This window comes from Papilio xuthus, unplaced genomic scaffold (assembly GCF_000836235.2).
Source record: "Papilio xuthus unplaced genomic scaffold, Pxut_1.1 DF825783.1, whole genome shotgun sequence".
Classification (NCBI taxonomy): Eukaryota; Metazoa; Arthropoda; class Insecta; order Lepidoptera; family Papilionidae; genus Papilio; species Papilio xuthus.
The window spans coordinates 417,836-440,109 of record NW_013532866.1 but is presented as its reverse complement, the minus strand read 5'-3'; the positions used below and the strand labels follow the sequence as shown (position 1 = coordinate 440,109).

The 22,274-nt window shown below is 33.6% G+C and overlaps 1 protein-coding gene across 2 annotated transcripts in view; it reads right to left on the bottom strand.

Annotated features, from left to right (window-relative positions):
- The window catches only part of LOC106125826 (neural/ectodermal development factor IMP-L2), a 47,336-nt gene that overhangs the window by 5,159 nt on the left and 19,903 nt on the right, over positions 1-22,274 (bottom strand). Inside the window, exon 1 of one of the 2 annotated variants that reach the window (XM_013323215.1) lies at positions 17,272-17,406. The exons of the other annotated variant lie outside the window; for it this stretch is intronic. The gene's annotated coding sequence lies outside the window, so the exon portion shown is untranslated. Of the gene's footprint in view, positions 1-17,271; positions 17,407-22,274 lie in introns of those variants that run through there. 2 annotated transcript variants of the gene reach the window in all.

Sequence of the window (22,274 nt, the reverse complement as noted above, 5' to 3'; positions counted from 1 at the left end):
ACGTGCCAACTTAAATGCCGCATAACCTCCGAACTATAAGTACTTGCCAATTACCATAATCAAAACCCTTATAAACAAACACATAAAACATTTCAAGGTATTTTCAGACTATGGGGGACAAGATTTACAATTCAAATGACACCAAAATACCATCATGACCATGGATGGCACACATCTGACAGTTGAAAGATTTTTAATTGACACGTTTTATATTAGGTTTGATTCAGACGAAGTTAATTACAGTAAATTTTTTACGGAAAAACTTCACCATGTTTCCCTTCACCGTAAAAACGTCATATAAACGTACGGGGATTGAACCTGGACGTATAGGTTTTATCCTGTCCGGTTAAACACTTAACAACAGGAACACAGACTATTTTATTATTTTCTATACTAGCTTTTGCCAACGACTTGGTCCGTGCATATTTTAAAAATCAAGTAATAAATATTCTTTCCCTACGTCTTATTGAGTAATTAGGTGTCGCTCGCGACTCCGTCAGAGTGCGTTAAAAAATCTTAATTAGTAGCCTATGTGTTCTTCAAGACTATGTTTTACATCGGTGGCATTTCAGCGAGTTCTATGCTACCGTTCTGGAGATACCTCGTAAACATTCATCCAAACATTCGCATTTATAATATAAGTAAGATAATAGTTTTTTAGAGGCAAAAGAATTTCTGTAATAGTATCAGATTTTTTTGTGTTTATTCCTTACATAAAAATCTTTCCTATTTATTATATAATATTAGTATATATCGATTCAACTGTACATACCACAAAAGCGTATTTACTTTTATAAAAAAAAACAGTTTCAAGTTGCACATATCCCTTAGAAGTAACTCGGGTTAATATTCAAATTTATTTTCAGTAACTGCGACGTAGTTTTCAGTGTTTCAAGAAAAAAAAGAGAATCGAAGCCGGGTCGTTTGATTTCCAAATCGAAGAATTGAATTTTAAATCGATACGACGAATGTTAATCGATTTCGTATACCGATTTGAAATCGAATATCGATTTTAAAATGTACCTAGTACAAAAGGTTGATTACTAATGTATATTATATATATATATATAAAAGAAAGTCGTGTTAGTTACACTATTTATAACTCAAGAACTGCATAAGGAGGTAGCTTAGAGCCAGGAGACGGACATAGGATACTATTTATTCATTTTGTTTTCGAATTTATGCCTTGAAGAGTTGTTTCTTATTTAACTTACTAATAATATAAATGCGAATGTTTAGATGGATGTGATGTGGATGGATGGATGGGTGGGCTACAGTAATTAAGTTTTTATATATCCACGCGGACGGAGTCGCGGGCGACAGTTAGTTTAACATAATTATAATAATTTGTACAGCTTTTTCCAACGCATTAATCGCAACATCCTGTAACCAATTTTGTAATATGACATGTCAAATAAAACTCGTAAATCTTACTAATATTATAAATACGAAAGTTTGGATGGACGTTTGCTAGAAGATATCTACAAAACGGCTGCATATATCTAGCTGAAAAAGAACACATAGGCTACTTACTAAGTTTTTAATACCACGCTAATTCCCATAAATCTTTAATTGTTTCCCTAAGTGTAGTTTTAGTACTATAGATTAAGAGATTCTCTTAGGCTCTACTAGCTTTAGATTTATATCGTTTGATAATATAATGAATATTATACATAAATCTTTATTTAATTCATAGATTCGTTCTTTGTTCTCGATCGTTCTACAGAGTTCATTGACCTGAATGACTCATATGAAGTTAAATAAAGCATTCAGTAATTCAACGAATGAATCGGTTTTGATTTTGCTTCGTGCGATTCAAGAATTTTCTAAAGGACCCTACACATTGGAAAGTCAAATTGTATTTTATTTTATCATTAAACATTATGTTTATTTTGTATAGTATATATACATACAACTTTATAAATATATACGATCACTAGAAAATAATTTTTAACTTAGTTTTTTTTTTAACTTTTCTTTTCTCCAAAAAAGAAATCTTGTTACAATAAGGGTTAATTTTATTTACATGAAAATTAAACTTGGTAACTTACAGTCGTGTCCCGTGACTTTAGATTAAAAAAAAAATTTTGCAATTAAAAAGATTGTGATCAACTATTGAGATAAAAACTAAGCAAACTCCAAAGTTGAACCAAAATACAACTGATTATAAAATTTGATAAGAATCGGTTCAGTAGTTTCGGAGTTTCTCTTGAACATACATCGTGATACGAAATGTTATATATTTACTAACAGTCGCCCGCGACTCCGCGCGGAATTGAAAAGAAACTTAATTAGTAGTTTATGTATTCTTCCAGAATATGTGTACAGGAACCCAAAAAGCCCCGGACCCGTGTTAATAAATGATACAAAAAAGGGTCAGGTGGCTGAGTCGTTTAATTAGCGTTAAGCGCAATCACAACAAAACAGTAAAACAAAACGCTAGCGTGCACTTAAATAGCGCAGCGCCATCTAGTCCTTTTAGAACGAAATTTATATTTTTATCAACAACATTGTACTTTTTATTTGCTCGTGAACAATATGTTTTACATTTATGACAAATTTCATCAATATCCGATCAGTCATTCTGGATATACATTCATCCATCCAAACATTCGCATTTATAATATTAGTAAGAAAATATTTCTTTACTTACTAGCAGATCGTATTGGTTTCGTACGGACTTTTTTAAACATTTATTCCTGTTACCTTAGCGACCACTAAAAAGGCCCTTAGTGTGGATTTATGAGTAATACTTAGGTAATCTTACTAATATTACAAATGTGAATGTTTAGATGGATGGATGGATGGATGTTTAAAGATATCAACAGAACGTCTACACGTATCTAGCTGAAAATTGGCATAGATGTAGAACATATTTTGTTTTTTTAATTTCAGGCGGACGGTGTCGCGGGCGACAACTAGTTGTAACTAATTAATTAACTTTGGTACAAGTTAGTGTATAGGTGCCTTAAATGAGAATCATTACATTCATTGATGTATGTTTGTATGTCTAATTTTGTATGATACGATCGTAAACATGCGTAGTTAGTGTCGGATGTTGTAACTTGAGCAGACACGTGTCTGTGCTACGACGTAGACTATATGCTACGTAGTGCCTAATCGTGGTATTATAAACAAGTTCAATAGTATATTTTAAGATAAATTAAATGTGATTTATAACATATTAGCTGTTGCCCGCGACTCCGACAGCGTCTAATTAAAAAATAAATAGTAGCTATGTGTTCCACGCTCTATATGTATACCTAATTTCATCGAGATCCGTTCTACTGTTGTGATACCTACAAACAAACATCCATCCATGTAAACATTAGCATTTATAAGTAAGATTTTGTAAATCAAATATCTACATAACATTTTATGGAATGGTAAGAAATATGAAAAAAAAAACTTTTATAACCAAAATATTAAGGAGATTATGAAAGTTTTACATTTAATTAATTAATAATAAAAAGAAAGAGATTTAAGAGAAATTCTATTTTTTTTAAATAATTAACTAATTATTCAGTTCAACACGTGATTATAAAAAAACACGTGATCCTAAAATCTTGATTTTACTTTGAAATGTAAATTATAATCCAACCAAATTATCATTGTTTTTAAATTCAACGACAAATTATTGGCGACTTACAATTCCTTTTTTTTCTTTCATTTGCTTTCGTTCTATATTCGAATTGTCAATTTGAATTTTAAGCAAGCCGTTGTAACATTGCTGAAGAAAAATAATGCTGTCCCTCTCATTTTCAATAAGAGCGAGAAGGACAGTGTCATCATCTTCCTATAATTATCCTACTGTCTATCTTCCTTACTGACTTCTATAACTGGACAGGCTATAAGGCGCTATATTTTGTTCCTATTTGATTACCACCATTTTGGCGCTGACAGTTGCAGTATAAAGTGGTTAGAATTCGAACTAAAAATAGAGATAGCGTTCATCCATCGATAGAAGCCATGTTCAGATTAAAAATATATAAACAAATCTGGATAAGTGAGAGACCAAAAGACCACGATATTGTTCTTGCTTATAACGGACTCTGTAACCCAAGATTCTAGGTCGGAGGTCGTCGGGACCAGAGAATAAACATGAGGACGAATCGTCGTATTTTTACTGCATCTTCCTAATATTATAAATGCTTATGTTTGGATGTTCATTACAAACAAGTTCAATCTTTGAAATTTTGTATAGAACAATCTAGAACACATAGGCTACTTACTAAGTTTTTTTAATCCAGCGTGGAAGCGACAGCTATTATGTGTTTCAGATAAAATTCAAGGTTATTCAAACTGGTTTTATTCGAATGCTTCATTACCATTGTGTTTACGAGAATACTCAATATATATACAGTGTAAGTGTACGCTTACAGTAAGGTTACATAACATGCAATTGACTTCGGCCAAGGTTTTATTTGTCATTTTAATTCAATACAATTGAAAAGCGATAGCGATTTGATCAATAATTTTACCCATTCCAATATTTCATCATCAGCTCACTATACGTCTCCACTCGGCTCGGAGTCTACCCTAAGTGACTAGACCATACTCAAACACAGTCCAGTGCGGGTTGACTTCACACATATCTTTGAATATCTTCTCAGATATGTGCAGCATCACGTTGTTTTCCTTCACCGTAAGAACGTCAGATAAATGTACATATGTAATTCGGAAATCGAAAAACACATTTGTAAATGGCGGGATTCGAACCCGGGACCTGCAGATTGCAAGTCAAGTGCTTAACTGCTGAGCCATCAACGCTGTTCCAACATTTATTATCCAACAAAAATGAATTAACCTTTATCAAAAAACGGTATTAAGTTTTTCGATAACTATTGCTTTTCCGTTTTAGACTTTATTAATTAGAATCTTTTGACGCGAATGACGTGCTTTCGTTACAAAGTCAAGTGTCAGAATGATTAGTAAGGGGACATGAACGTTAACATTATAGTAAAGCTAGTGTTGTGCCAGTATACCGGCACAGTGTCGTATTTTCTTCCTAACTATAGAATTATGTCTACCGGGGCTAGTGTAACTTACCAACAGTGAAAAAATAATATCGGTTCAATAGTTTCGGAGCAAACAATCAAATCTTTCTTCTTTATAATCTTATATATGTATATAAAAGGAAGTCGTGTTAGTAACACTATTTATAACTGAAGAACGGCTTTACCGATATGCCTGAAAATTGGTGAGGAGGTAGCTTAGAGCCTGGAGACGGACGTAGGATACTATTTATTCATTTTTTTCGAATTTATGCCTTGAAGAGCTGCTTTTTATTTAACTTACTAATATTATAAATGCGAATGTTTAGATGGATGTGATGTGGATGGATGGATGGGTGTTTGAAGAACGGCTTAACGGATCTCGATTAAATTTGGCATACGTATAGAACAAAGTCTGAAAGAACACATAGGCTACACTAATTAAGTTTTTTTATATATCCACGCGGACGGAGTCGCGGGCGATAGCTAGTAATAGTATAGATAAAAAATATATGAGTGAATTGTTCGGTTTTTAAATTAGGCATTTTTTTTAAATCTTTTGCACTAAGTTTTATTAAAATGTTTCTATAAGACTTGCGCCTTAGAAAATCTCAAAGTGTAATTCTCTGTGTATTTGTGTCCTTATGTTGTTTAACAAATTATACGAATTTAAAAACAGCAAATATCTTACAGGCGATTGTGTAATATCTTAGTATCTTTTACTATGAAGTTGGATAACGTTGTGTAACTGAATATATGAAATTTAAAGTAACCGCCATTTTATTTTGCAATACACGTAAAAAAAACTTTTTTCCATTGCCGAAATTAAAAAAGAAGAACGTATTGTCATGGATAGTGGCCAATGCGATATTTGCCTTTTTTTAATTACGGGAAAGATTGAACTGGTGTAATAAAATAAAGGTAGCTACCATTAAATAGTTTTGTAAAAAAAAACATTACTTGAGTTTGAATTGGAATGGAGGATAGGATATGACGTCACAATATGGCGCGGATTTATTTGAAACAAACTTTACATAATAATTATTTCCTTGAATGAAATGAAGGCTGTGTAAATGCTTGAGGAAAATTCATTGAAAATTCTAGTCACGTAATTAAGTCATAGATCACAATAATTACATGTTAGTCAAGCCATTTTACATGATGCAAGACACATAGCCAATGACGTTTCCTATGATGTAATGAGTATAGACGTTGCTTGACTTTTTAATTGGTTTTTGGCCAGTGTCAAAGTATACATTTTTTATAAACGCAACAACGTAACATACTGCCATCTCTTTCTTTCCGTTAGACGAAATAGAGACAGCTATATATTATATACAAATGTCGTTATAGTAAAGTTTTTGTTTGGAATTTGCGTGAACCATCGCCATATTGTGACGTTAACGCTCAATGATAGAAGAATAGATAGGGTCAGCAAATCAGATTTTTTGGACTTATTTTTAATTTGAATTTTGCGGTTTAAAAAAATATTTTGGCAAACCATTTTTTTTCTTAAAATCGTAATTTTTCTTGCGAGTTTTGACAGAATGATAGTTGTCTCTATTTTTTTGAAGTGAATGAGAGAGATGACGATATGTTTAGGAGTTTCAAAAGTAGAAAATTACTAGAAGTTAAATATTTGAGCAATGGTTTCTTATTTTAATTATTTGTATTCTTAGGAAGAAAATCCGGAAATGTGGCAGTGTATTGACTCAACACTAGCCTTACTAAAATGTCGACGTTTGTCACTATTCATTCTGACACTAGACTTTGTAACGAAAGCACGTCATTCGCGCCAAAGGATTGAAATTAATGTCTAAAAGTACCGAGTTGAAAGTTTGGTGATGGATAAAATATCCGTGTTCTTATAGTACTATAACGAGCGATTTATTTATTTACAAAGTCTTTCAACATCGCTTGCTTATCTTCTAACAAAGTGTATAAACAATTTACATCAAAACTAAAGCTTATATTTTTATAAAAGTATACGTATTTCAAAGATATGTGTGAAGTCAACCCGCACTTGGCCAGCGTGGTTGACTATGGCCTAGTCACCCTTAACTTAGGGTAGGCTCCGAGCCCCTCGGTGGGGACATATAGTGAGCTGATGATGATGATACGTATTTTGAAAGATCTGTTATATATCTATTTTCTTTATAGCATCCTTCATCGTTTAAAATATTACTCTATTTCACACGAGGGTAGAACAATAATTCAGTATTTTAATACAACAAACGATTCTTTGTCCGTACTCCTTTTGCACATGTTACTTAGTCTAAATTACAATAGTCATTTTTTTTATTTAGTAACAAAAACCTGAGGTTATAGGAGCGCTACGGGACTATACCGATCTTATAAAGTCCTTCACGATCGCTACGTCTCTGTCTTGTTTGAACATTTTCTGTCAAAATAATTTACTCTGCTTCAAAACTACCGTACTGTCCACTGCTCTGTTTTATTATTTCGCCCTCGTGTGAAACTTTTGTACGTAAGACATTACGTAGTCATCCAAAGAGTTTGAATTCAACTATATATTATACGTGACTTTATTACCAGTGAATTTCCACTGCGGAAACATTTTTCTACACATTTATTTCTCTATCCATAAAGTAGGTGCAGCTGTAACTATTTAATCTATACAGTTGTCTATGGATAGACATTTTGCTATTTTATCGATATCAGGTTGCTCGATTTCCATATCTTTACTTTAAAATTATTTTTTTTGTTACGTAAGAGACCAAAAACGGACATTCAGGGATCGAATCTAATTACACCTTAGTGATCAAAATCGATTTAGTCGTTTTGGTTACAGGTCAATATGTAATTGAATTTAAATTTAACAGTAATAGAGCCCGCTTTAACATATTCTCACGAATTTGTCTTGCCCGGTGCAATACCACGACCACACAGGAGACGGACGTCAAGTGGAAGCAATTCGGCGTACAGTCTGATAAGTGTGCGTGCCAGAGGCCTAATTTTTGTCCTCTTTCTCTTCCAACACATATAAGGAAAGGATTGGAAGTGGAAGTGGACTTTCCGAATGAGAGTATGCATGGAAAGGGAAAATAATTTCTTTCAGTGCATCCTTTCCTCCGTCGATTAAAGGTAGGTAACGCATATGCGTATGTCTATGGGCAACGGTCGCTTCGCTATTTCAGCGAGGTAACTATTCGCTCGTTTGCCTCCTTCCGAAAAAATTACCCTCTTAATACAGTCGGGTAAAAAGTACCCGTAGTTAGATTGTAAATGATTCTTATAATAATACTAGCGGACCCGACAGACGTTGTCATGTCTACACGTCTTTAATTTGAAGATTTCAAACTTTTTTTAATAAGCTAAAATTTAAATTCGAATATTATTTAAAATTTAACACTGCGATGGTACCGCCGTCTGTCGGATCCAATGTAAAACATTCCAAAATCAACAACTATTAAATAATAAATTAAAAATTAATTAAAAAAACATTGTCCAGCGGACAAAATTGTGAATCTAAACCATTCCCAGATCCCCTTGAACACACACAAAAAGTTTCATCAAAATCTGTCCAGTCGTTTGAGAGAAGTTCAGTGACATACACACTCACAGAAGAATTATATATATAATGATTCTCATTTAATCCCTGATTAGTTCATTAGGAATTCAGTTGCTCGTAACGCGTCTGAGAAAGTTAACAGGTATGTGGGTATTTTGAAAACAAATGCTAATTTAGAACGATTACATTCCAAGTAGGATGTTTGCGTTGAGGTTTATTTTAGTGGCGGCGCTACGATTGCTTTTGATATTCAATTTAAAAAGATTAATAAAACTCATTATAAAAAAGTATCCCCAATTTTGTCTAAAAAACCTGTGTCTCTTGACGTAAGATTTAAAAAAAAAACTAGTAAATCTTACTAATATTATAAATGCGAATGTTAAGATGGATGTTTGTATCGCTACAACGGATGCATGGATCTTGCTGAAATTTGGTATAGATGTAGAACACAGTGTGGAGGAACACATAGGTTACTTATTACGTTTTAATTCCGCGCGGACTAATTCACGGGAGACAGATAGTTTATAATAGTGTGTGATTTCTACAATTTATTGTGTGTTTCAATTACTATGGTCTTTGTTGCCTCTTTCATTCTCTTTGAATAAAACAGAGACGACAATATGTAAAATCTAAACCCACCCAGTTGTAAGCAGAAACATTAAAATAATACAGATTAATTTCGGAACTTCTCCACTTAAAAACCTTTTTGTAAAGATGACATCCTCCTAATCTGAGCTCTAATTGCCTTCGTTTTTAAAACAAACTCAAGTGCCTTCTGGTAAATGTCAAGTGTGATTTTTTGACAGGACAAAAGTTCCGTAGTATTTTTTAATATTATTTTACAACACATGCTATATATAGAGAGCGTCGGTGGCTCAGGGGTTTAGGAACTTGACTTATAATCTGCAGGTCCCGGGTTTGTTTAATTACAAATGTACATTTATCCGACGTTCTTACGGCGAAGGAAAACATCGTGATGATCTGAGAAGAAATTCAAAGATATGTGTAAAGTCAATCAACCCGCACTGGACCAGTGTAGCTGACTATGGCCTAGTCACCACTAACTTAGGGTAGACTCCGAGCCACTCGGTGGGGACGTATAGTGATCTGATGATGTCCCATGCTATATATTATAAATATTAGCAAAAAATGTTCATTAAAAAATTTTACATTAAAAAAATTGGAATTTAACGTTCGTCTGATTACTTTATTTAAGCATTGAATAAATTAATTATTTTTAAATAAAATAATTTATAAAAATGCATATTATATAATGGTTCTTTTTATTCATTCATTTTATTATTTTGAATTTTTAGTTAATTCGAATAAAAAACATAAGAACTTTTATTGATATTTAACCTCTTTGAATTTATTATTATTGCTGGCCGGTTATAAAATTTATACGATAAGTATGTTTAAAATTATAATTGCCAATAAAATGAAGATTATATATATGCCGCGGGCCCCTAAAATCTGGCATAGTAACAAGATAAAGAGAACTTTTTATGATGACCATTTAAACAAAAAGCGGTGACAAGTTTGGGATTCAGACATTAAAGGAAAAAATCCGACTGTCCCAGATACGGTGCGATTTAGTGTGTTTCCATTATACTTGGATACAATAACTTTTTAATTTTAAAAGGCAAAGGTAATTTATTAAAAAAATATAAGTTTTTGCGCGATCGAGCCAAAAATTATATGATTTTAAACATATAAAAAAATTAAGAAAATATAGAATTGCTTTATTGTAGTAGGAAAAATACACGGTTAATTAATATAAATAAACGACCAAAGCTCAATTTTTATGTCGGTTTTTATTATTAGAAAAAATAGTTTTATTATTGAATCAAATTTTGAAAATTTGATTCCCAATTAGAAACGAATAACTTAAAAAAAATCACCATAAAATCTATTAGGCATATTTATTTTACTATGACAAGATTTTGACCTAATTGCTTCGTGACGTCAAATATTTCTTCGAATAAGGCAGGAAATAAATGTCAATGGTTATATCATATCACATGAGAATTGACAAGCACGTGATAAGATGACTGTAAAAAAATTCGTACGTCATTTTGTCGTGACGTCACTAACAACGGGAACTCGGCCTCTCACTTCACTACGTGACACTCCGCACGCCGATAGACGGTGAGGCTACACTGTAATTAGCATGTCTAAACATTGATAGTAAAAAAATAAACTTTAAGTCTTAGAAGATAAGGTTGTAAATTGTTTAAACCCATGTAGGAAGTTAGATGCATTAAAATCGTTAATGTCTCTAGACATGGTATAGTTATAGTCAAGACCAATAATTGTCGCACATGTTTTAATTAGGTCTGGACTATAGATTAGTTTCGATAATATGAGGAAGATTTTCTTTGACTTATAATAACTATTTGGTTTTTTTTTCAGTAGTTTTAATAATTTTGTAGTCTCGTATCTATTTAAAAAGATTGATAGTGACGTGTTTTTGAATACTAAAAGGTACAGTTAGACACTTTAATTCAACATGTGTCTTAACCCTTTGACAGCCGGTGAATGATATTACCAACGGTTATAACAGTGTATTTTTCCCTTAAATTTGTTTAACAAAACTAATTTCGATAATTTGCGGGACTGCATTTCAAAAACGTAATGTAAGCACTATGTAAGTTTTCATAATTAGGTCTTTAAAATCTAGTTTACCAGCGAATAATTATGCTTTCAAATAACTAAGAACATCGCTTGAAAGTACATTACTTTTCTAAGAAATGTGTACTAAAAGTTCGCTTTGTAGTTGCCGCTTTTGTAATATGCCGCATGATGTCATTTTAACCGTGCTGACATCAGTTGTAGAGTTAACAAAAAATGGGTCTTTACGACTATGGAAACCTTTCTCTTTGTTGTGATTTTTTTATTGCATAATACTTATTGGTTCAATATTTAATAGGAAATACCAACGTGTTTCCGGTAGTAAATCTACCATAGATAAGGAAATATGTTTTTTTTTAAATTAAATTGACAACTATTTCGCACTTCTGAATGTCTTAACTATGTGGATTGCAGTCTCTCAATAGTACTGAGTAGAGACTGATAACTATTTGTCTCTTTCTTTTCCAAGATTAATGTAAGGGACGACAACGTGTCAAAAAATGACACTTTTTGACACATTGTCAAAAGTCAAATGAGAACATGAATTTGTAGATGTTTATTAGAAGATATCTTAGGAACGTATAAACGGATTTTTTTGAAATTTGGTATAGATGTAGAACATAGGACACATAGGTTACTTATAATTTTTTTTTTTAATTCCACGCGGACGGCGTCCTGGGCGATAGCTAACATATACATTCGTCTAACGGTGTCTAGAATGTACGATAACATTTACTCAAAGAATCTATAGTTAAATTGCCGAATCTTATCACAACTGTGTGACCTATCGAATTATCAACAACAAACAAACATCCATCTAAACATTCGCATTTATAATATTAGTAACATAGTATATGTTCATCATCAGCTCACTATACGTTCCCACCGAGGGGTTTAACTTAGGGTAGGCTCTGAGCCCCTCGGTGGGGACGTATAGTGAGCTGATGATGAATTATTACTAATATTATAAATGCGAATGTTTAGATGGATGTTTCTTTGAAAGTATCTTCAGAACGGCTGAACTGATCTCGATTAAATTTGGCATACATACAGAACATAGTCTGGAAGAACACATATGCTACTAATTATCTTTTTTTTTAGTTCCGCCTTGACGTAGTCTCGGACGATAGCTTATCTTCTTGAGTTTGATGAATTCCTCGTACATAAGATTGACATAATATTTTGTGAAGAGCTTGAATTTACTTGATTTAATATTTGAACATCTAATATTATTAATGCTTATCAAATATAATAGAATTAAAATCTTATCATTGTTAGCGCGTGCTGTTCATTAAACAATGACATCGTTGTGTCAGTTAGTGACAATCACGATTACAATTCGTGTCATATTTACGTGACACGTGTCACTTTATATATATAAACAAAATTTAATGTCAATTTTACCGAATAAATGTCTATTTCTACTGTTGAAACGCCTAGATTTTTTTTTGGTTAAAGAGGAGTTGGAATTTGCGATTTTTTATTAAGAAATACTTGATGTCGCCAGCGACTCCGTTCGTGCGGTATTAAAAAACTTAATACGTAGCTACATGTTCTTCAAGACTAAATTCTACATGTATGCCAAATTTCAGCGAGGAGCGTCGGTGGCTCAGTGGTCAAGCACTTGACTTGCAATCTGCAGGTCCTGGGTTCGAACCCCGCCATGTATCAATGTGTTTTTCGATTTACATATGTACATTTATCCGACGTTCTTACGGTGAAGGAAAACATCGTGATGCAATCTGCACATATCTGAGAAGAAATTCAAAGATACGTGTGAAGTCAACCAACCCGCACTTGGCCAGCGTGGTTGACTATGGCTTAAATCACCCTTAACTTAGGGTAGGCTCCGAGCCCCTCGGTGGGGACGCATAGTGAGCTGATGATATCATGAAGATAACCAGTTTGTTAATTTAGTAATATTACTTGAAACCATTCCAAATAAGCTTTAGGCTTGTCCTAGGATATGGTTTAGTTTATCGCAAGATTCGAACCCTCGACCAGATGATCGGATGTCCGTATCGTAAACCATTACGCTATTGGTGAACATATGGTTAAAAATCCTCATAGCAACTAAAAGTCTTCCTCAAATCATAAAAACTGGCATAAAAAAAGGTTGGCCTTAGCCTAAATTGTCATATTATAAAAAAAGAAAGCGGTCGTCTAAATAACATAGATAAGAACGAATGGAATGTACAAGGAAGTGAGGATGCTTTTTTTTGTTATACTGCTCAGGATATCTTATCTGTGAAGTGTCTATTGCATTGCTACGAAATTCCCAAGTCGCTTCTATATTTTATGAATGATATGCCACAGAGTAAAAAAGTAGAGTACGACATTTCTTTTTTAATTTTATTTGTATTAGATATTATTTGTCAAACAATGATGTCTGAACATATAACATAATTGACAAATTTGTATTAAAATTTGTGAAGCAGGCATAAAGTACACCAAGATATTTTATACAATTTTAACATATATAAACTTGCTGTTGTCCGAGACTCCGTCCGTGCGGAATTAAAAAATGTTTTTTTTTAATGAATACGTGGCAAACGAGCGAGCGGCTATATGAAATTGCTGAAATAGCGAAGTGATCGTTGCCCATAGACATACGCAATTGCATATGCGTTGCCTACCTTTAATCGACGGAGAAGATGCACAGAAAAAACATTTTCCCTTTCAATGCATCCTCTTATCCGGAATCTTCAATCCTTTCCTTATGAAAGAAAAGGGAAGGGAAAGAGGACTACATTAGGCCTCCGGGACGCACACTCATCAGACGAAACGCGGAATTGCTTCCACTTGACGCCTGTCTTCTATATGGTCATGGTATTTCACCGGGCGAGCCGGACCAATTCGTGCGAAGATGTTAAAACGGGCTCTACCACCGTTAAAATGTGTTCCACCGAGCTATGTTCTACATCTATGCCAAACAGCAAGATCCATACAATCGTTCTGGTGTTTTAACATCCATACAAACATTCGCATTTAGTAAGATTCTAATTTATATTAGTTTACGTCAGCGTATCTATTGAGATGTCAAGGGTATAACCGGCGAGTATGGTACACATCGACACGTGCGCGACGTAAACAATATGATGTGCGTAATGTAAAGATAAGCAAGTTCAATAAACTCATTAATTCTCTCATTCATAATTTGTATGATATATGATATTGAAGATTAGATACTAGCCCTCGCCCGCGACTTCATCGGCACAGAATAAAACAAATATAGTTTAATCAAGAATATAAAGATCCTTTCTTGGATCCGCTACGATTTGCCCTCAAAATAACACTTACAAATACGCAAAGAAATTAGCTTCATATTTTTCCCTAGTAAGGTTCTTATATTTCTAGTCAGGCATATTGCCCATGCGTCCCGGAGGCCTAATTTAGTCCTCTTTCCCTTCCCACCCTTTTTCTCAGAGGGAATGAATGGGAAGTGTAAGTGGACTTTCCGGATGAGAGGATGCATGGAAGGGGAAAATATTTTCTTTCTGTGCATCCTCTCCTCCGTCGATTAAAGGTAGGCAACGCATATGCAATTGCGTATGTCCATGGGCAACGGTCACTTCGTTATTCAGCGATTTCAGGTGGCCGCTCGCTCGTTTGCCAACATATGATATAAAAAAAAATCCCGAGCACTACAGCTATCTTCCAATGGACTTCCTATCAAAATCACGATTCCGTCCGCGCGGAATTAAAAAAAAAACTTTAAAATTGGAATATGTGTTCTTCCAGACTATGTTCTACATGTATGACAAATTTCAGCGACATCTATTGACCCATTCTGATACCTTCAAACATCCATCTAAACATTCGCATATTAGTGAAGATTGACTAAATAACTTTGTTAAATAATTGCAAGTTCAATCATTGGCCTAGTTTTTCTTCTTGCGTGTTCATACGTCACAACAATCGCGCGATATGAGGTGATCGTGTTACAAAATTGTTGAATCAACATCACTCTATTATATGTCTTAACACAAGGGCTTAAGGGTTAATATCGCATTGTTACAAGTATACAACTATCGTCTAGAAATGTGAATAGAAATGTAACCTTTATTGCTTTTCTAATAGGTATTAAAATAGGTTAATGATTTTTTTTATTAAAAATTAATTAACGACTCAATTTTCTAATAATTTATTGTCCATTTTTTTAGAAGACAATTGGAAAACATATTTTTGTCTCTATCATTTTAAGGGAGAGAGATGAGATGGAATTTTATTTTTATTATTTTATTTAAAAATTGTAGGACAAATGAGTTATTTTAAATAGAAGTAATAATTTAAAATTACGTTACGAACAACCTATACTAATATTATAAAGAGAAAAGATTTGTTTGTTTGCATTGAATATGTTCCAAAACTACTAAAACGATTTGATTCTTTCACTGTTGGGAAGCTACACTATCCCCTGGTGACATCGACCATATTAATTACTAGATTTTTTTATTCCGTGCAGACGAATTCGCGGGCAACAGCTTATATTTAGTTGTAATTAAGTACACTTATATACGCAGTTTTATATACTTTAATATGAATCATTCGCTAGATTTTTACAAAAAGTTATGGATGAACATGACATTAAAAATAAAAAAATACACGCAAAAGAATATCGCAGGGCATTATGGTGACCATTTATTTTATGAAAATACGGAAAAATGAAAACATAAATTAATATCGTCGTCAGCTCACTATACGTTCACTGAGGGGCTCGGAGCCTACCCTTTTTTTTCAGAGGGGAATGCTTTATGCATACTCCGCGCCCCGGGGGGGACGCGCTAGTTATGTGGGATTCTCCTCCATAGCGGAGGCATACCCACTAAACCCCTCTGTTCCTCCAACGCATCGGGACGGGACCACGGGCACGCTTTCGCTCTCGTCCGCGGCCCAGCTCGGAGCCTACCCTAAGTTAGTGACTAGGTCAACGCTGGACCAGTGCGGGACTTCATATCTTAGAAATCTCAGATATGTGCAGCATCACGATGTTATCATCACCGTTAGCACGTCTGATAAGTACATATGTAAATCGAAAAACATATTGGTACATGACGGGATTCGAACCTAAGACCTGAAGGTTACAAATCAAGTGCTTAAGCCCTGAGTTACGGGCGTTCATGTAAATCATGTATTCCTGTGACCTTCAAAAGGCAGAGTTAAAAGTTTGACCTTGAATTATGTTCCCACTTAAGATCGTGTAGAGTTACACACGCGTTAATTGCATGATGCATTAAACGCATCACATTACGTCATCAGGAATTGCCAAGTGTTGCGAGTTAACGTCGGTTTACACTGCATGTAACGTACAGAAATATATTGTTATTGTTTTTTAGGTGTGGAAATTTTTTTTAATAGAAAAACTAACAGTCCCTAGCGAGTGCGTCCGCGCGATATACTACTGTTGGGAAGAAAATCCGACACTGTGCCGGTGTAATGGCGCAACACTAGCCTTACTAAAATGTCAACGTTTATGTCGCCTCACTAATCAATCTGTCACTTGACTTGACAACGAAAGCGCGCCATTCGCGTCAAAGGATTCTAACTATAATGTCTAAAACTATATATAAAAATCGGCACATAAATTAAAAGATACCGTGGCTTTGTGATTCCAATCTGTCTAAAACATATTGTCATCACTTTCTTTCTTTGACAAAATAGAGATATCAATATTTTTGAACGGAGATTTTTGTCTCAGAAACCTATGGTCGTTCTTTCAGACTATGTTCTAAATCTGTGCTATAACTCATCCAGATAAGTTGAATTTTCTATTATTTTATAAAAATGCAAAAAAAATCAAATTCGCGATTTAACGGCAACAAATTTTAATTTTTTTTTATCAATAAAAACGCTAAGAGGAAAATGTACAAAAAAAGGCAATTAAATGGAGTACATGTGGGGATACTGGGATAACACGAGTATATAAATGTAGTCTGAAAGTAGCAACATAAGGAAAAGATTTCATAAATATTTATAGGGGTACATTGGGGAATAATGGTAGGCCTAGGAGGAGTGTGTGCAAGGTAACATGGTGAAGAAGGGAGTGAGACTGAGATGACGGAAGATAGCCCTCACGGTGAGTGGGATAAGGACAGGTAGATGTTGACAACTCACCTTCTATTATCGTGGATACTGTTTAAAAAATCACTTGTAATTTACAAAATGTTTTCAACGTCTATTACTCACACATAGACATCGATATTAGAAGTTAATTGAAGCGATTATAGATTTAAATTCGTTAGGAATAAGAGCGATATTAGCTTGCACTGTAAGCTATGACAAAAGTAAACTGAATACGCTATTAGACGGCCACAATACTTTTATACAATCATGTACCAAACGTGTGTGAGTCATACAGTGGTGCTCAACTTTTTTTTTAACGGGTTATGGGATTGTATTAAGTTATAAGATGAAGCGATTTTAATATAATTAGTCTGATCTTTTCTTACGTACACAGTAAATACTCTATAATCCGTCATATTTCAATTTGTTTTTTTTTTATATTATAAGGTGGTAAACGTGTAAGCTACCTGGATTTGCCGAAATAGCGAAGCTATCGATGTTATATCACCGTTACAGATACGTTGCTACCTTTAATCGACACAGAAATTGTGTGGTTCTGACTTCAAAAAATGTATTACATGGTCGCTCTTATAAAGTTCCCTCGTTGAATTTAGCTGTAGTGTGAAATATGATGTATTAAATTTGCCCTTTAGTATCTTACTAATATTAATGCGAATGTTTCGATGGATGGATGTTTGTTAGAAAATATCTCCAGAACGGCTGTATGGATCTCACTAAAATGTGGCATAGATGTAGGACATAGTCTAAAATAACACGTAGGCTACTTATTAGGTTTTTTTTAATGCATGCGGATGGTGCGGACAGCTAGTATAACTTAGTAGCTAATAATAAATGAGAATCGCTTCCGCTTATGCCTTGTAACGCTGTAATACCGCTTGTAAGCGGATTTTTTTAAAAGATATTCGTTAGTGTTGTGATGATTGATTGCCATCTTTTATATCTTTTAAAATTAAATTGTTAAACATCGTAAAATTGGTATAATGCATTCAGTAATCTGAAGTTACGTTTAAGTAAGTTTTATTTTAATTTTGGGTTAACAGAAAGAGAACTTTTTGCTAATATCAATTAAACTTTAGAGTTTAGAGAGACCTTTTTATTAGTATTCAGATGTTTTATGGCGAAGTTTAAACTTCAAGTCTGAAATGAACTTTGCTGTAAACGTTTGAATCTTTTATGTTTTCATCGTTTAGTAGTAAAATAATTGAGTTATAAGTATTTATCTTTTATCTTTTTGTTTGATTTTTCACATTACGGAATTATTTACCTTGAAATGTTTAAGGTGACCTTGGCCGTGATCGAATTAAAATAAAACTATGGCATTTTTCTTTATTTTTAGGTACAGAACGTTTTATTCCTTAAATACATATAAGACGATATTTAACTAGCTTCCGTAAACAATTTTTTATAACAAGATTTTTGTTTTCATCATACAACAATGTTCCTAAGTAATAAAATTGTATCTTCATCCCTTTATCCTGTGGAGAGTCGGTAGAGAACTTCCCAATACATATCTCTTAATGTACTCCTTGAGCCCGTGCCGGACGCACCGCACGCACTGCCCGTATAATAACAGGGATAGGTTTCTTTGTATTGCTACTAGATGTCGCTTGCCATCCTTTTCGCGTGGTATTAAACAAGTATTATCCTATGTGTTCTTCCAGGGTATGTTGTACATCTATGACATTCAGCGAGATCCATGCAGCCGTACTGGAGATACCTTCTAACAAACATCCATGTCAGGACTCCGACACTGTACCGGTGAAAACAACACTAGTCTTATTTTAATATCGACGTTTATGTCCCCTCACTAATCATTTTGACTTGACTTTGTAATGTAAGCGCGTCATTCACGCCGAATGGTTCTAACTTACAAAGTTTAATAGTGGTAGAGCCCGTTTTAACATCTTCGCACGAATTGTCCCGGCTCGCCCGGTGAAATACCCACGACCTGACAGAAGGCAGGCGTCAAGTGGAAGCTATTCCAACTACAATCTGATGAGTGTGCGTCCCGGAGGTCTAATTTATTCCTCTTTACCTTCCCATCCTTTTTCTTATAAGGAAAGAATGAGAAGTAGAAGTGGACTTTCCGGATAAAAGGATGCATGAAAAGGGAAGATATTTTCTTTCTGTGCATACTCTCCGTCGATTAAAGGTAGGCAACGCATATGCAATTGCGTAGTTAGTAGTTTTAGCGATTTCAGGTGGCCGCTCGCTTGTTTGCCACTTTATGATATTAAAAAAAAGTAATAAGTAAGATAATATTGTTATTTCTTTTTTTTTTATAACAGAAGGGGGCAAACGAGCAGCGGGAACACGGAGGTGTTCAACGACGCCCATGGACATCAGCAATACCAGAGGAACCGCAGATGCGTTGCCGGCCTTTGAGTGGTGGCCTTTCTTAAATACTTTCTCATAGTCGTTTAACAATATATATGTTTTTAATCTATTAAATAATTCGATATATCATTTTTATTACTTCCTTGACTTTATATCAGATTGGAGAAGATATCCGTTATCTGTTTTTAATTAAATTTAAAGATTAAATTACCTTTGTGTATACGATTTATGGATTATTCTATCTTGATATTCCTTTATTGGAATGTATGAGTTATAAATTGATTAACAATTAATACGCCTAAGGTATGTTTCCACTGGGGATATGAAAGTTATATGTGATTATGGGCGTTACACAAATCTTACTAATATAAATGCGAATGTTTGGATGGATGTTTGTTTGACGGCTGTATGGATCTCGCTGAAATTTGACATAGATGTAGAACACAGTCTAGAAGAACATAAAGGCTACTTTTTTTTTAAATCTGCGCGGGTAGAGTCGCGGTCGACAGCTAGTATGTTATAAATTCGAATGTGTCGATGGATGTTTATTAGAAGGTATTATATCTCGAAAACGGCTCAATGGATCGTTCTAAAATTTGGCATAGATGTAGAACACAGTCTGGGAAAGCATATAGATTTTTATTTGATTACGCGTGTATGTGGTTTTGCGGGGGACAACTAACATAAATTATGCTTAAAATTATGTCGATGACAGTTATCGAAAAGTTTCGTACTAGGCCCTCAAATAAATTCGATTGCACGATCATAGTTGCTACTCTATAGTTTTTTGTTCCATAAAAAAGTAACCTATCATTAAAATAATAAAATACGTGTGATTTAAAACACTTGATAAAGTAAATTAAACCTTACGGCGTACGAAATAAGGTCTATTTTCTATATAAATATATTATTACCATAATTTGTACGTCTAGTTTTAGGCATTGAAAGTAAAATTTAATCCGCCCAGTAATTATAATGGTAATAAATCTAAATGCAGTGATGTACCTTAGAAATATATTAATATATCGATAGAATTTTTTTTCAATTTAGTACCTTCGTAATTGGCAAAATATGAATCGAAACGTTATTAGTCTATAGAAGAATAAATAGATATGTATTTTTTTCTCTGTTTTATATTTCATTTTCTTCTCTTCTCTTTTGTCGGTTTCGTAACAATTGGTTTTTCCCTGGGCGAGCTGTCAGCCGCCTCACAACCCCGGCGACTTTAGCGATCTCTTGTGTCCGAGGTCAAGGCCCACTTTTGGTCGCTACGCAACGAAGTAAGTATATTTCGTTTTAGGCAAAAGATTACACGTTTTGTTACCATAAATTAAACTAAACAGAATCATATTAAATTAATATATTTATACAATTTCATTATATTATTCCAATAAACATTTTTAAAAGGAATAAATTGTGTTCATTATTCAAGTTCAATCGATATCGATAACTAAATTACGTACAACACTAAAACTCAAAAATTTCGTTACCAAGCAATTATCTTAATAATCCTCTCAATCCTTGATCTCGGTCGTAAATCAAAATAATAGAGTTAATGTTTTTAATAATATCGTCAGAAGCTCATAAAATACATTAAACCATACAAATTGACACAACGTTATTTACGTATATATTTATGGCTATATTTAATTTAATTACCTTTGTTTCGTAATTCACATGTGTTCAAAATGTTATAAAAAGTTTTATTATATTCGGAAGAAGAATTAAAAACAAATAAATAGACACAAATCTTATAAATGAAATTGGTTTTACGCAGTTTATAAGAATATTAAATAGTGACATCTATGAATTATTTTTGAAAATAAAGTTAACAATTGTCCAAGATTAATTACTTTTAAAATTCATAGATGGCGTTAGCTTCGACGTTCCGATACATCGTGTACATTTTAATTATTTTGAAATAAAAAAAAACCGTAGTTCATCAAGTATCAATCACTATGTTAGGTGAATAAATACATTAATATGAAATGTAAAATAATAAAGAATTAATAAGTATTTTAGAATCGAGAAAAAAACATGTCATTGCGAGCTGTCAAACTTCACGCGCGATTACGTAATTGGCGGCAGTAAAGTCGGTTACAATTTTTTTTTGAACTAACTGCTTTGAGTGATTCAAATAGTTTTTTTTTAATTTATTCAGATTTAAATCCGGTTTCTAGTGAGCAAAAAGTTTTTAAGTCGGCCTACAGTGATGATAATCGAATTGCAAATATTACAATAATAAAACTTTAAACTCGTATGAGCGAATTTACACATTCTTTCAAGAATATTTAAATTATATTTTACACTATTAGATGTTTACCTACTACAAAGACATTCATTTTCAGATAACATGAACCAAAATAATCTATCATTTGTTACTAAGTAACAAATCTAGTTTGAAGCGTATATTAAGAGGCAGGTGATGCAAACTGCACATATCTGAGAAGAAATTCAAAGATATGTGTGAAGTCAACCCGCACTTGGTCAGCGTGGTTGACTATGTCCTAGTCACCCATACCTTAGGGTAGGCTTCGAGCCACTCGGTGGGGACGTATAGTGAGCTGATGATGATGATTAAGAGGCATTTATTTTCAACTAGCTGTTGCCCGCGACTTCGTCTACTCGGAGTTAAAAATAAACATAATTTCTAGCGTATGTATTCTTTCAGACTATGTCCTATATGTATGCCAAAT